The 14,782-nt window shown below is 45.4% G+C and overlaps 10 non-coding genes across 10 annotated transcripts; all 10 read left to right on the top strand.

The window, feature by feature from the left end:
• Positions 1-1,505: 1,505 nt before the first annotated feature.
• Positions 1,506-1,578, top strand: Trnad-guc. The gene has a single exon. It is a non-coding gene; the product is annotated as a tRNA-Asp (tRNA).
• Positions 1,579-2,524: 946 nt separating this feature from the next.
• On the top strand, positions 2,525-2,596 carry Trnad-guc. The gene has a single exon. It is a non-coding gene; the product is annotated as a tRNA-Asp (tRNA).
• A 945-nt stretch (positions 2,597-3,541) lies between these two features.
• Positions 3,542-3,613, top strand: Trnad-guc. The gene has a single exon. It is a non-coding gene; the product is annotated as a tRNA-Asp (tRNA).
• A 945-nt stretch (positions 3,614-4,558) lies between these two features.
• Trnad-guc lies at positions 4,559-4,630 on the top strand. Its single transcript has one exon. It is a non-coding gene; the product is annotated as a tRNA-Asp (tRNA).
• Positions 4,631-5,575: 945 nt separating this feature from the next.
• Positions 5,576-5,647, top strand: Trnad-guc. The gene has a single exon. It is a non-coding gene; the product is annotated as a tRNA-Asp (tRNA).
• A 946-nt stretch (positions 5,648-6,593) lies between these two features.
• Positions 6,594-6,665, top strand: Trnad-guc. The gene has a single exon. It is a non-coding gene; the product is annotated as a tRNA-Asp (tRNA).
• A 946-nt stretch (positions 6,666-7,611) lies between these two features.
• Trnad-guc lies at positions 7,612-7,683 on the top strand. The gene has a single exon. It is a non-coding gene; the product is annotated as a tRNA-Asp (tRNA).
• A 945-nt stretch (positions 7,684-8,628) lies between these two features.
• On the top strand, positions 8,629-8,700 carry Trnad-guc. Its single transcript has one exon. It is a non-coding gene; the product is annotated as a tRNA-Asp (tRNA).
• A 944-nt stretch (positions 8,701-9,644) lies between these two features.
• On the top strand, positions 9,645-9,716 carry Trnad-guc. Its single transcript has one exon. It is a non-coding gene; the product is annotated as a tRNA-Asp (tRNA).
• Positions 9,717-10,661: 945 nt separating this feature from the next.
• Positions 10,662-10,733, top strand: Trnad-guc. The gene has a single exon. It is a non-coding gene; the product is annotated as a tRNA-Asp (tRNA).
• The last annotated feature ends 4,049 nt before the right edge of the window (positions 10,734-14,782 follow it).

Genomic DNA, 14,782 nt, shown 5'->3' with positions numbered 1-14,782 from the left:
GTCTTTCGACTTGTCTTCCAGGGAGAGGCCAGTGGCAACTACTCCCTGGTGGCTCTTGTCGGAAATTAGGTCCCTGGTATAGCGCTGCCGAGCTACTTTCCGAAGTCCGCGGACTGCCTTGACTGGGCTTACGGAGACGTCATCGGCGACAATTCTTAGATTTTCGTCGCCGGATACATCAATCCGCACTCCCAGTCGTTTGGCAGCTTGGCGGGCAAGAGTCCAAAGATTGGACCCTGCCTCCGCGTACCTCAGTCTGTAGAGCCCCCCATCCACGGATCCCGAAAGATATTCCCCAACTGGCAACACTCCTGGATGCTCGTTTCTGAACCCTCGCCGGATGGTGTCATGGAGCTGCTCTCGGCATATGTTCCTCACTGTAGGGTCTCTACAAGTGAGGAGCTGAGCAGCCCTGGCGATGGTCCAGATATCGGCATCATCAGTGAGGCGGCATGTTCCTAGGCCCCCAACCCGCCGGTCCGCGTAGAAAAACGGGACCGTTGCGTGATTGGGAAGGTTGCAAATTAGGCCTAGAAACTTCCTACCACTCAGTGTCCAGTTGGGTAAGACAGTCTTTCAGGACCCGACCCGAAGCGAGGTGATGGGAAAGGGAGGGAAGAAGGTGGCTACGGAAGATTTCAAGTTTTTGCCATGGTGCGAGGTGGGAGGCGGCAATCTTGTCGAGGTTAGGGATAAGGTCAGTTGGTGGTCGGAACCGCAATTTTCCTCCGATCGGTGTACCAAGGTATGTTTCTTGGTCGTCTGGACCCAAGCACCGAATTAATTGATCACCAATTCGGCACTGGGCGTCAGACGGCTTGCCTTTGTCGAAGACCAGGCAAGCACACTTCCCGGCATTAAATTGCAGCCCCAAGGTGTTTGCGGTGAGGGTAAAAACGTTTAAAATGTTTTGGAGCTCGGAGGGAGAATTTGTAACCACGGCAATGTCGTCAGCATATGCCGTGGTTTTCACGAGCGAGCCAAATAATAAAAATCCGGGGTTAATATTGGACTTTCCGGCCCTGACGAGGGGCTCGGAAGCCAGGTTAAAAATAGGGGAACTAAGAGCGTCACCCTGGCGAACACCTGCTGTCGGGAAAATGCGGATGGATTCTTTTCCAACGGCAAAAAAGCACGGAAAATATGCGGGAAGAAATTGCATATTAACAATAAAATACATAAAACGTCGGAAAAATCCATAACAAGAATACAGTTAGGAGAATGTTGTGAACAATTTGTGCATCATGTTGACCTTAAGTACCAACCAAGTGTTTCCTAACCACCTCCATCTATTCGTGGATCGCTGCCAACCGGTTCCCTCCTGAATGTAGACCAGCTAGGGTGGTCTACTCCTAAAAGAGACCGGATGTAGTCATTTAGAGGGTACGAAGAATCTAGATCTCCAAGCACCAGTGGCAGCCTTCGCCCTAGGTGTTGTTACTTGAGGACTTTCGGTCTGTATGCTACTTCGAGCATGTCGCAGAGATTGTAGAGGAGAAAACGTGTCCTCGGTAGTATAGTGGTCAGTATCCCCGCCTGTCACGCGGGAGACCGGGGTTCAATTCCCCCGCCGGGGAGAAGCTCAGCTTTGGTGTTTCAAGTATATGCTTCTTTTTAAACAGCAACCGATAAACAACAACAACAACCTTAAAAAAAAACAGAATCTTGCTCTGGTTACTTTTTCCTTCGCTCTCCTTCGTGTAGAACAAGTCTACAACATTGAGCACTAGTTTCGTAAACGTTGACACTTGAACCACGTTCTTCTCGACCACGAGAATACACATTCGATTTTGACTCAAAGAATCCGACATCACACGCCATCTGATGTTTATCTCTTGAACAGAGTAGTGCAGATGACTGGCATTGCGCCTAACCACACACCATCTGCTGTTCGTCTCTTCAACTACATAGCCAAATTGAGTTCAAGTTATGTCTTTTGTCGAACTAGGAACCTGCTAATGGGGACATCACTTTCAACCCGGATGTATAGCTTTTGATCTCTAAAAGCGTCCTCGGTAGTATATTGGGTTGACCTCATTATACTTACATTCCGTGAAAACGCGGAATGACCACACATAAAAAAATTCCAATCAAAGTACATAAGCAACATGAAAACTAATACTTGAAGAATTTACGGAGATAGGGAAAAAGCACGGAAAATATGCGGGAAGAAATTGCATATTAACAATAAAATACATAAAACGTCGGAAAAATCCATAACAAGAATACAGTTAGGAGAATGTTGTGAACAATTTGTGCATCATGTTGACCTTAAGTACCAACCAAGTGTTTCCTAACCACCTCCATCTATTCGTGGATCGCTGCCAACCGGTTCCCTCCTGAATGTAGACCAGCTAGGGTGGTCTACTCCTAAAAGAGACCGGATGTAGTCATTTAGAGGGGTACGAAGAATCTAGATCTCCAAGCACCAGTGGCAGCCTTCGCCCTAGGTGTTGTTACTTGAGGACTTTCGGTCTGTATGCTACTTCGAGCATGTCGCAGAGATTGTAGAGGAGAAAACGTGTCCTCGGTAGTATAGTGGTCAGTATCCCCGCCTGTCACGCGGGAGACCGGGGTTCAATTCCCCGCCGGGGAGAAGCTCAGCTTTGGTGTTTCAAGTATATGCTTCTTTTTAAACAGCAACCGATAAACAACAACAACAACCTTAAAAAAAAACAGAATCTTGCTCTGGTTACTTTTTCCTTCGCTCTCCTTCGTGTAGAACAAGTCTACAACATTGAGCACTAGTTTCGTAAACGTTGACACTTGAACCACGTTCTTCTCGACCACGAGAATACACATTCGATTTTGACTCAAAGAATCCGACATCACACGCCATCTGATGTTTATCTCTTGAACAGAGTAGTGCAGATGACTGGCATTGCGCCTAACCACACACCATCTGCTGTTCGTCTCTTCAACTACATAGCCAAATTGAGTTCAAGTTATGTCTTTTGTCGAACTAGGAACCTGCTAATGGGGACATCACTTTCAACCCGGATGTATAGCTTTTGATCTCTAAAAGCGTCCTCGGTAGTATATTGGGTTGACCTCATTATACTTACATTCCGTGAAAACGCGGAATGACCACACATAAAAAAATTCCAATCAAAGTACATAAGCAACATGAAAACTAATACTTGAAGAATTTACGGAGATAGGGAAAAAGCACGGAAAATATGCGGGAAGAAATTGCATATTAACAATAAAATACATAAAACGTCGGAAAAATCCATAACAAGAATACAGTTAGGAGAATGTTGTGAACAATTTGTGCATCATGTTGACCTTAAGTACCAACCAAGTGTTTCCTAACCACCTCCATCTATTCGTGGATCGCTGCCAACCGGTTCCCTCCTGAATGTAGACCAGCTAGGGTGGTCTACTCCTAAAAGAGACCGGATGTAGTCATTTAGAGGGTACGAAGAATCTAGATCTCCAAGCACCAGTGGCAGCCTTCGCCCTAGGTGTTGTTACTTGAGGACTTTCGGTCTGTATGCTACTTCGAGCATGTCGCAGAGATTGTAGAGGAGAAAACGTGTCCTCGGTAGTATAGTGGTCAGTATCCCCGCCTGTCACGCGGGAGACCGGGGTTCAATTCCCCGCCGGGGAGAAGCTCAGCTTTGGTGTTTCAAGTATATGCTTCTTTTTAAACAGCAACCGATAAACAACAACAACAACCTTAAAAAAAAACAGAATCTTGCTCTGGTTACTTTTTCCTTCGCTCTCCTTCGTGTAGAACAAGTCTACAACATTGAGCACTAGTTTCGTAAACGTTGACACTTGAACCACGTTCTTCTCGACCACGAGAATACACATTCGATTTTGACTCAAAGAATCCGACATCACACGCCATCTGATGTTTATCTCTTGAACAGAGTAGTGCAGATGACTGGCATTGCGCCTAACCACACACCATCTGCTGTTCGTCTCTTCAACTACATAGCCAAATTGAGTTCAAGTTATGTCTTTTGTCGAACTAGGAACCTGCTAATGGGGACATCACTTTCAACCCGGATGTATAGCTTTTGATCTCTAAAAGCGTCCTCGGTAGTATATTGGGTTGACCTCATTATACTTACATTCCGTGAAAACGCGGAATGACCACACATAAAAAAATTCCAATCAAAGTACATAAGCAACATGAAAACTAATACTTGAAGAATTTACGGAGATAGGGAAAAAGCACGGAAAATATGCGGGAAGAAATTGCATATTAACAATAAAATACATAAAACGTCGGAAAAATCCATAACAAGAATACAGTTAGGAGAATGTTGTGAACAATTTGTGCATCATGTTGACCTTAAGTACCAACCAAGTGTTTCCTAACCACCTCCATCTATTCGTGGATCGCTGCCAACCGGTTCCCTCCTGAATGTAGACCAGCTAGGGTGGTCTACTCCTAAAAGAGACCGGATGTAGTCATTTAGAGGGTACGAAGAATCTAGATCTCCAAGCACCAGTGGCAGCCTTCGCCCTAGGTGTTGTTACTTGAGGACTTTCGGTCTGTATGCTACTTCGAGCATGTCGCAGAGATTGTAGAGGAGAAAACGTGTCCTCGGTAGTATAGTGGTCAGTATCCCCGCCTGTCACGCGGGAGACCGGGGTTCAATTCCCCGCCGGGGAGAAGCTCAGCTTTGGTGTTTCAAGTATATGCTTCTTTTTAAACAGCAACCGATAAACAACAACAACAACCTTAAAAAAAAACAGAATCTTGCTCTGGTTACTTTTTCCTTCGCTCTCCTTCGTGTAGAACAAGTCTACAACATTGAGCACTAGTTTCGTAAACGTTGACACTTGAACCACGTTCTTCTCGACCACGAGAATACACATTCGATTTTGACTCAAAGAATCCGACATCACACGCCATCTGATGTTTATCTCTTGAACAGAGTAGTGCAGATGACTGGCATTGCGCCTAACCACACACCATCTGCTGTTCGTCTCTTCAACTACATAGCCAAATTGAGTTCAAGTTATGTCTTTTGTCGAACTAGGAACCTGCTAATGGGGACATCACTTTCAACCCGGATGTATAGCTTTTGATCTCTAAAAGCGTCCTCGGTAGTATATTGGGTTGACCTCATTATACTTACATTCCGTGAAAACGCGGAATGACCACACATAAAAAAATTCCAATCAAAGTACATAAGCAACATGAAAACTAATACTTGAAGAATTTACGGAGATAGGGAAAAAGCACGGAAAATATGCGGGAAGAAATTGCATATTAACAATAAAATACATAAAACGTCGGAAAAATCCATAACAAGAATACAGTTAGGAGAATGTTGTGAACAATTTGTGCATCATGTTGACCTTAAGTACCAACCAAGTGTTTCCTAACCACCTCCATCTATTCGTGGATCGCTGCCAACCGGTTCCCTCCTGAATGTAGACCAGCTAGGGTGGTCTACTCCTAAAAGAGACCGGATGTAGTCATTTAGAGGGTACGAAGAATCTAGATCTCCAAGCACCAGTGGCAGCCTTCGCCCTAGGTGTTGTTACTTGAGGACTTTCGGTCTGTATGCTACTTCGAGCATGTCGCAGAGATTGTAGAGGAGAAAACGTGTCCTCGGTAGTATAGTGGTCAGTATCCCCGCCTGTCACGCGGGAGACCGGGGTTCAATTCCCCGCCGGGGAGAAGCTCAGCTTTGGTGTTTCAAGTATATGCTTCTTTTTAAACAGCAACCGATAAACAACAACAACAACCTTAAAAAAAAAACAGAATCTTGCTCTGGTTACTTTTTCCTTCGCTCTCCTTCGTGTAGAACAAGTCTACAACATTGAGCACTAGTTTCGTAAACGTTGACACTTGAACCACGTTCTTCTCGACCACGAGAATACACATTCGATTTTGACTCAAAGAATCCGACATCACACGCCATCTGATGTTTATCTCTTGAACAGAGTAGTGCAGATGACTGGCATTGCGCCTAACCACACACCATCTGCTGTTCGTCTCTTCAACTACATAGCCAAATTGAGTTCAAGTTATGTCTTTTGTCGAACTAGGAACCTGCTAATGGGGACATCACTTTCAACCCGGATGTATAGCTTTTGATCTCTAAAAGCGTCCTCGGTAGTATATTGGGTTGACCTCATTATACTTACATTCCGTGAAAACGCGGAATGACCACACATAAAAAAATTCCAATCAAAGTACATAAGCAACATGAAAACTAATACTTGAAGAATTTACGGAGATAGGGAAAAAGCACGGAAAATATGCGGGAAGAAATTGCATATTAACAATAAAATACATAAAACGTCGGAAAAATCCATAACAAGAATACAGTTAGGAGAATGTTGTGAACAATTTGTGCATCATGTTGACCTTAAGTACCAACCAAGTGTTTCCTAACCACCTCCATCTATTCGTGGATCGCTGCCAACCGGTTCCCTCCTGAATGTAGACCAGCTAGGGTGGTCTACTCCTAAAAGAGACCGGATGTAGTCATTTAGAGGGTACGAAGAATCTAGATCTCCAAGCACCAGTGGCAGCCTTCGCCCTAGGTGTTGTTACTTGAGGACTTTCGGTCTGTATGCTACTTCGAGCATGTCGCAGAGATTGTAGAGGAGAAAACGTGTCCTCGGTAGTATAGTGGTCAGTATCCCCGCCTGTCACGCGGGAGACCGGGGTTCAATTCCCCGCCGGGGAGAAGCTCAGCTTTGGTGTTTCAAGTATATGCTTCTTTTTAAACAGCAACCGATAAACAACAACAACAACCTTAAAAAAAAAACAGAATCTTGCTCTGGTTACTTTTTCCTTCGCTCTCCTTCGTGTAGAACAAGTCTACAACATTGAGCACTAGTTTCGTAAACGTTGACACTTGAACCACGTTCTTCTCGACCACGAGAATACACATTCGATTTTGACTCAAAGAATCCGACATCACACGCCATCTGATGTTTATCTCTTGAACAGAGTAGTGCAGATGACTGGCATTGCGCCTAACCACACACCATCTGCTGTTCGTCTCTTCAACTACATAGCCAAATTGAGTTCAAGTTATGTCTTTTGTCGAACTAGGAACCTGCTAATGGGGACATCACTTTCAACCCGGATGTATAGCTTTTGATCTCTAAAAGCGTCCTCGGTAGTATATTGGGTTGACCTCATTATACTTACATTCCGTGAAAACGCGGAATGACCACACATAAAAAAATTCCAATCAAAGTACATAAGCAACATGAAAACTAATACTTGAAGAATTTACGGAGATAGGGAAAAAGCACGGAAAATATGCGGGAAGAAATTGCATATTAACAATAAAATACATAAAACGTCGGAAAAATCCATAACAAGAATACAGTTAGGAGAATGTTGTGAACAATTTGTGCATCATGTTGACCTTAAGTACCAACCAAGTGTTTCCTAACCACCTCCATCTATTCGTGGATCGCTGCCAACCGGTTCCCTCCTGAATGTAGACCAGCTAGGGTGGTCTACTCCTAAAAGAGACCGGATGTAGTCATTTAGAGGGTACGAAGAATCTAGATCTCCAAGCACCAGTGGCAGCCTTCGCCCTAGGTGTTGTTACTTGAGGACTTTCGGTCTGTATGCTACTTCGAGCATGTCGCAGAGATTGTAGAGGAGAAAACGTGTCCTCGGTAGTATAGTGGTCAGTATCCCCGCCTGTCACGCGGGAGACCGGGGTTCAATTCCCCGCCGGGGAGAAGCTCAGCTTTGGTGTTTCAAGTATATGCTTCTTTTTAAACAGCAACCGATAAACAACAACAACAACCTTAAAAAAAAACAGAATCTTGCTCTGGTTACTTTTTCCTTCGCTCTCCTTCGTGTAGAACAAGTCTACAACATTGAGCACTAGTTTCGTAAACGTTGACACTTGAACCACGTTCTTCTCGACCACGAGAATACACATTCGATTTTGACTCAAAGAATCCGACATCACACGCCATCTGATGTTTATCTCTTGAACAGAGTAGTGCAGATGACTGGCATTGCGCCTAACCACACACCATCTGCTGTTCGTCTCTTCAACTACATAGCCAAATTGAGTTCAAGTTATGTCTTTTGTCGAACTAGGAACCTGCTAATGGGGACATCACTTTCAACCCGGATGTATAGCTTTTGATCTCTAAAAGCGTCCTCGGTAGTATATTGGGTTGACCTCATTATACTTACATTCCGTGAAAACGCGGAATGACCACACATAAAAAAATTCCAATCAAAGTACATAAGCAACATGAAAACTAATACTTGAAGAATTTACGGAGATAGGGAAAAAGCACGGAAAATATGCGGGAAGAAATTGCATATTAACAATAAAATACATAAAACGTCGGAAAAATCCATAACAAGAATACAGTTAGGAGAATGTTGTGAACAATTTGTGCATCATGTTGACCTTAAGTACCAACCAAGTGTTTCCTAACCACCTCCATCTATTCGTGGATCGCTGCCAACCGGTTCCCTCCTGAATGTAGACCAGCTAGGGTGGTCTACTCCTAAAAGAGACCGGATGTAGTCATTTAGAGGGTACGAAGAATCTAGATCTCCAAGCACCAGTGGCAGCCTTCGCCCTAGGTGTTGTTACTTGAGGACTTTCGGTCTGTATGCTACTTCGAGCATGTCGCAGAGATTGTAGAGGAGAAAACGTGTCCTCGGTAGTATAGTGGTCAGTATCCCCGCCTGTCACGCGGGAGACCGGGGTTCAATTCCCCGCCGGGGAGAAGCTCAGCTTTGGTGTTTCAAGTATATGCTTCTTTTTAAACAGCAACCGATAAACAACAACAACAACCTTAAAAAAAAACAGAATCTTGCTCTGGTTACTTTTTCCTTCGCTCTCCTTCGTGTAGAACAAGTCTACAACATTGAGCACTAGTTTCGTAAACGTTGACACTTGAACCACGTTCTTCTCGACCACGAGAATACACATTCGATTTTGACTCAAAGAATCCGACATCACACGCCATCTGATGTTTATCTCTTGAACAGAGTAGTGCAGATGACTGGCATTGCGCCTAACCACACACCATCTGCTGTTCGTCTCTTCAACTACATAGCCAAATTGAGTTCAAGTTATGTCTTTTGTCGAACTAGGAACCTGCTAATGGGGACATCACTTTCAACCCGGATGTATAGCTTTTGATCTCTAAAAGCGTCCTCGGTAGTATATTGGGTTGACCTCATTATACTTACATTCCGTGAAAACGCGGAATGACCACACATAAAAAATTCCAATCAAAGTACATAAGCAACATGAAAACTAATACTTGAAGAATTTACGGAGATAGGGAAAAAGCACGGAAAATATGCGGGAAGAAATTGCATATTAACAATAAAATACATAAAACGTCGGAAAAATCCATAACAAGAATACAGTTAGGAGAATGTTGTGAACAATTTGTGCATCATGTTGACCTTAAGTACCAACCAAGTGTTTCCTAACCACCTCCATCTATTCGTGGATCGCTGCCAACCGGTTCCCTCCTGAATGTAGACCAGCTAGGGTGGTCTACTCCTAAAAGAGACCGGATGTAGTCATTTAGAGGGTACGAAGAATCTAGATCTCCAAGCACCAGTGGCAGCCTTCGCCCTAGGTGTTGTTACTTGAGGACTTTCGGTCTGTATGCTACTTCGAGCATGTCGCAGAGATTGTAGAGGAGAAAACGTGTCCTCGGTAGTATAGTGGTCAGTATCCCCGCCTGTCACGCGGGAGACCGGGGTTCAATTCCCCGCCGGGGAGAAGCTCAGCTTTGGTGTTTCAAGTATATGCTTCTTTTTAAACAGCAACCGATAAACAACAACAACAACCTTAAAAAAAAACAGAATCTTGCTCTGGTTACTTTTTCCTTCGCTCTCCTTCGTGTAGAACAAGTCTACAACATTGAGCACTAGTTTCGTAAACGTTGACACTTGAACCACGTTCTTCTCGACCACGAGAATACACATTCGATTTTGACTCAAAGAATCCGACATCACACGCCATCTGATGTTTATCTCTTGAACAGAGTAGTGCAGATGACTGGCATTGCGCCTAACCACACACCATCTGCTGTTCGTCTCTTCAACTACATAGCCAAATTGAGTTCAAGTTATGTCTTTTGTCGAACTAGGAACCTGCTAATGGGGACATCACTTTCAACCCGGATGTATAGCTTTTGATCTCTAAAAGCGTCCTCGGTAGTATATTGGGTTGACCTCATTATACTTACATTCCGTGAAAACGCGGAATGACCACACATAAAAAAATTCCAATCAAAGTACATAAGCAACATGAAAACTAATACTTGAAGAATTTACGGAGATAGGGAAAAAGCACGGAAAATATGCGGGAAGAAATTGCATATTAACAATAAAATACATAAAACGTCGGAAAAATCCATAACAAGAATACAGTTAGGAGAATGTTGTGAACAATTTGTGCATCATGTTGACCTTAAGTACCAACCAAGTGTTTCCTAACCACCTCCATCTATTCGTGGATCGCTGCCAACCGGTTCCCTCCTGAATGTAGACCAGCTAGGGTGGTCTACTCCTAAAAGAGACCGGATGTAGTCATTTAGAGGGTACGAAGAATCTAGATCTCCAAGCACCAGTGGCAGCCTTCGCCCTAGGTGTTGTTACTTGAGGACTTTCGGTCTGTATGCTACTTCGAGCATGTCGCAGAGATTGTAGAGGAGAAAACGTGTCCTCGGTAGTATAGTGGTCAGTATCCCCGCCTGTCACGCGGGAGACCGGGGTTCAATTCCCCGCCGGGGAGAAGCTCAGCTTTGGTGTTTCAAGTATATGCTTCTTTTTAAACAGCAACCGATAAACAACAACAACAACCTTAAAAAAAAACAGAATCTTGCTCTGGTTACTTTTTCCTTCGCTCTCCTTCGTGTAGAACAAGTCTACAACATTGAGCACTAGTTTCGTAAACGTTGACACTTGAACCACGTTCTTCTCGACCACGAGAATACACATTCGATTTTGACTCAAAGAATCCGACATCACACGCCATCTGATGTTTATCTCTTGAACAGAGTAGTGCAGATGACTGGCATTGCGCCTAACCACACACCATCTGCTGTTCGTCTCTTCAACTACATAGCCAAATTGAGTTCAAGTTATGTCTTTTGTCGAACTAGGAACCTGCTAATGGGGACATCACTTTCAACCCGGATGTATAGCTTTTGATCTCTAAAAGCGTCCTCGGTAGTATATTGGGTTGACCTCATTATACTTACATTCCGTGAAAACGCGGAATGACCACACATAAAAAAATTCCAATCAAAGTACATAAGCAACATGAAAACTAATACTTGAAGAATTTACGGAGATAGGGAAAAAGCACGGAAAATATGCGGGAAGAAATTGCATATTAACAATAAAATACATAAAACGTCGGAAAAATCCATAACAAGAATACAGTTAGGAGAATGTTGTGAACAATTTGTGCATCATGTTGACCTTAAGTACCAACCAAGTGTTTCCTAACCACCTCCATCTATTCGTGGATCGCTGCCAACCGGTTCCCTCCTGAATGTAGACCAGCTAGGGTGGTCTACTCCTAAAAGAGACCGGATGTAGTCATTTAGAGGGTACGAAGAATCTAGATCTCCAAGCACCAGTGGCAGCCTTCGCCCTAGGTGTTGTTACTTGAGGACTTTCGGTCTGTATGCTACTTCGAGCATGTCGCAGAGATTGTAGAGGAGAAAACGTGTCCTCGGTAGTATAGTGGTTAGGCTTTTATGGAGGGGTTTCCAAAAGGGGAATAAACATGTATGGGGTAAAGGGTGCATTTTAAAAATGTATTAAAATAAGGGAAAAGTACAAAAATATATTTAAAACAAAATACAATTAGATAAAATTGACTAAAAAAACTATTCTACTGGGAGTAGGGGAATTTCTACGGGACTTGGGGGGTTATCCTCAGTCTTCGGGGTTTGTTGCACCATGATGGAAGTGGGCACACACCATTTCCATTGATCCCTGGATTGCTGCCAATCGGGCCTTGAATCGAAATGCACCCCAGGATCGTCCATCGTTGATTCCAAGAATCGAACGGATTTCGTCGTTCCTGGGGTACCATGATCCAAGAGACCCGATAACCAGGGGGAGAATCCTCCCATGCGAAGAATATTTATCATATTTCCGCTGGTAGGCATTCTCCATACTCCCTGGTTGGTCATAGCAGACCACGACGTCAACCATCACCCGGGAACCGGATAATGTTGAAATTCAACATCTGGTCTTAAGCGTCTGCCCGGGGATGGCATTGTTGACCGTGACGTCGTGTCCTTGCTTGACTAGCAGCGACTTTCCAAGGAGATCTTGGACGGTGTTGTGCCTCTTGGTGGCGAGCTGGAGACCTTCTTCACAGTGGATTAAGAACGTGATACCCGGTCTCGTTTTCCTTCCCACATCGGCGGCAACTCGTATCTTGCTCCTGAGAGCAAAACCACGAGTGCCCCCGAAGAGGAAGGATGTCGAGCCGGGCTCTGTGAAGGTATCTCCAGTCGCGGAAGGAGAGGGGCGTACGGCAGGATACCAGGCGAGCCATGTCTTTCGACTTGTTCCTTCCAGGGAGAGGCCAAGTGGGCTACAACTCCCTGGTGGCTCTTGTCGGAAATTGAGAGGTCCCTGGTATAGCGCTGCCGAGCTACTTTCCGAAGTCCGCGGACTGCCTTGACTGGGCTTACGGAGACGTCATCGGCGACAATTCTTAAATTTTCGTCGCCGGATACATCAATCCGCACTCCCAGTCGTTTGGCAGCTTGGCGGGCAAGAGTCCAAAGGTTAGACCCTGCCTCCGCGTACCTCAGTCTGTAGAGCCCCCCATCCACGGATCCCTGAAAGATATTCCCCAACTGGCAACACTCCTGGATGCTCAGTTCTGAACCCTCGCCGAATGGTGTCGTGGAGCTGCTCTCGGCATATGTTCCTCACTGTAGGGTCTCTACAAGTGAGGAGCTGAGCAGCCCTGGCGATGGTCCAGATATCGGCATCATCAGTGAGGCGGCATGTTCCTAGGCCCCCAACCCGCCGGTCCGCGTAGAAAAACGGGACCGTTGCGTGAGGTTGGGAAGGTTGCAAATAAGGCCTAGGAACTTCCTGCACTCAGTGTCCAGTTGGGTAAGGCAGTCTTTCAGGACCCGACCCGAAGCGAGGTGATGGGAAAGGGAGGGAAGAAGGTGGACTACGGAAAATTTCAAGTTTTTGCCATGGTGCGAGGTGGGAGGCGGCAATCTTGTCAAGGTTAGGGATAAGGTCAGTTGGTGGTCGGAACCGCAATTTTCCGCCGATCGGTGTACCAAGATATGTTTCTTGGTCGTCTGGACCCAAGCACCGAATCAATTGATTATCAATTCGGCACTGGGTCTCAGACGGCTTGCCTTTGTCAAAGACCAGACAAGCACACTTCCCGGCATTAAATTGCAGTCCCAAGGTGTTAGCGGTGAGGGTTAAAACGTTTAAAATATTTTGGAGCTCGGAAGGAGAATTTGTAACCACGGCAATGTCGTCAGCATATGCCGTGGTTTTCACGAGCGAGCCAAATAATAAAAATCCGGGGTTAATATTGGACTTTCCGGCCCTGACGAGGGGCTCGGAAGCCAGGTTAAAAATAGGGGAACTAAGAGCGTCACCCTGGCGAACACCTGCTGTCGGGAAAATGCGAATGGATTCTTTCCCAACGGCAAAATCCATCCGATTTCCCGAATATATGTCCACCAGGATGCGCCGGAGGTCTTCTGGTATTGGAAGTGATGTGAACAGCTCATCCAGAACGGCGTGAGGCACAGAACCAAACGCATTGCACATGTCCAGCCATGCTATAGACATGTGCCTTCGTTTGGTCTTTGTTTCCTCGACAACCGTCTGTAAGAGCTGTGTATGTTCTTGAATACCATGGACCCCCGGGAGGAAACCCTTTTGCTCGGGAGATAACCAGCCAAGGTCTGAGGCGACCTCCGTTATTCTCTGGCTGATCACTCCCGAGAACAGTTTGTAAATGGTGGGAAGAAGGGATATTGGTCTATAGTTGGAATAGTCGCTAGTGTCCCCTTTCTTGAAAATGGGGACAGTTCGCGATGTCTTCCAACAGTTAGGAATCCCCAGCTTCCAAACCATTTTACAAACTGTTTCCAGCAGAATGCAGTTGGGGTCGATGGCTCTAAGATGACGGTATTCTAGGCCATCAACCCCTGGTGATGTATTGGTAGCCCGGCGAAGCTTAGCTTCAAGCTCTTGTTGGCTAGGGGCGCACGATTGAGGAAGTTCATCTGGTCCTCTGATGGTTGGGACCAGTCGCAGGTGTCGTAGAGTTCCTTCGCACTTTGGCACTGCTGCGGAGATGGTCTCAATCGGTTGTAAGTCCTCTCGAGATATTCCTCCGCAGCTTGAACAGTACCATCGTACGAGGGTGAACGGTCTTCGAGCACCTCTCGAACGGCTCTTCTTGGGTAGATGTTGAAGAGCCGCTGAATCTTCCTCGCCTCGTACGCCTTTGTGCTTGATATGTCGCCGGGCCTTCTGCATCTGCCGGTTTTGGTTTCTTTTTCTTTTGTCAGGGTTTCCTCGGGGTTGTTCAGGGCTAGGGTCTTGTAAAATTTGTGCTTTAGGGAGCCAGTCAGCTGTGCAAGCGTTCGAGGACGTCGTTTAGGTCATTAAGTGTCACAGCTCAAGAAGGCAGGGACCCAGAGACTAACAAAATCGTCGTCTCTTTGGCTCTGCTCTTCTGAGCTGTGCTGACTACGTCCTCGAATACTTTGCTGACTGGGGACAAGGGATAAGATCTCAAGGTTCGGTGAAGGGTCTAAAATCTGT

This window comes from Daphnia magna, linkage group LG5, assembly GCF_020631705.1.
Source record: "Daphnia magna isolate NIES linkage group LG5, ASM2063170v1.1, whole genome shotgun sequence".
In the NCBI taxonomy this organism is placed as follows: domain Eukaryota; kingdom Metazoa; phylum Arthropoda; class Branchiopoda; order Diplostraca; family Daphniidae; genus Daphnia; species Daphnia magna.
The sequence above is the reverse complement of the archived record's forward strand: the minus strand, read 5'-3'. Positions and strand labels throughout refer to the sequence as shown.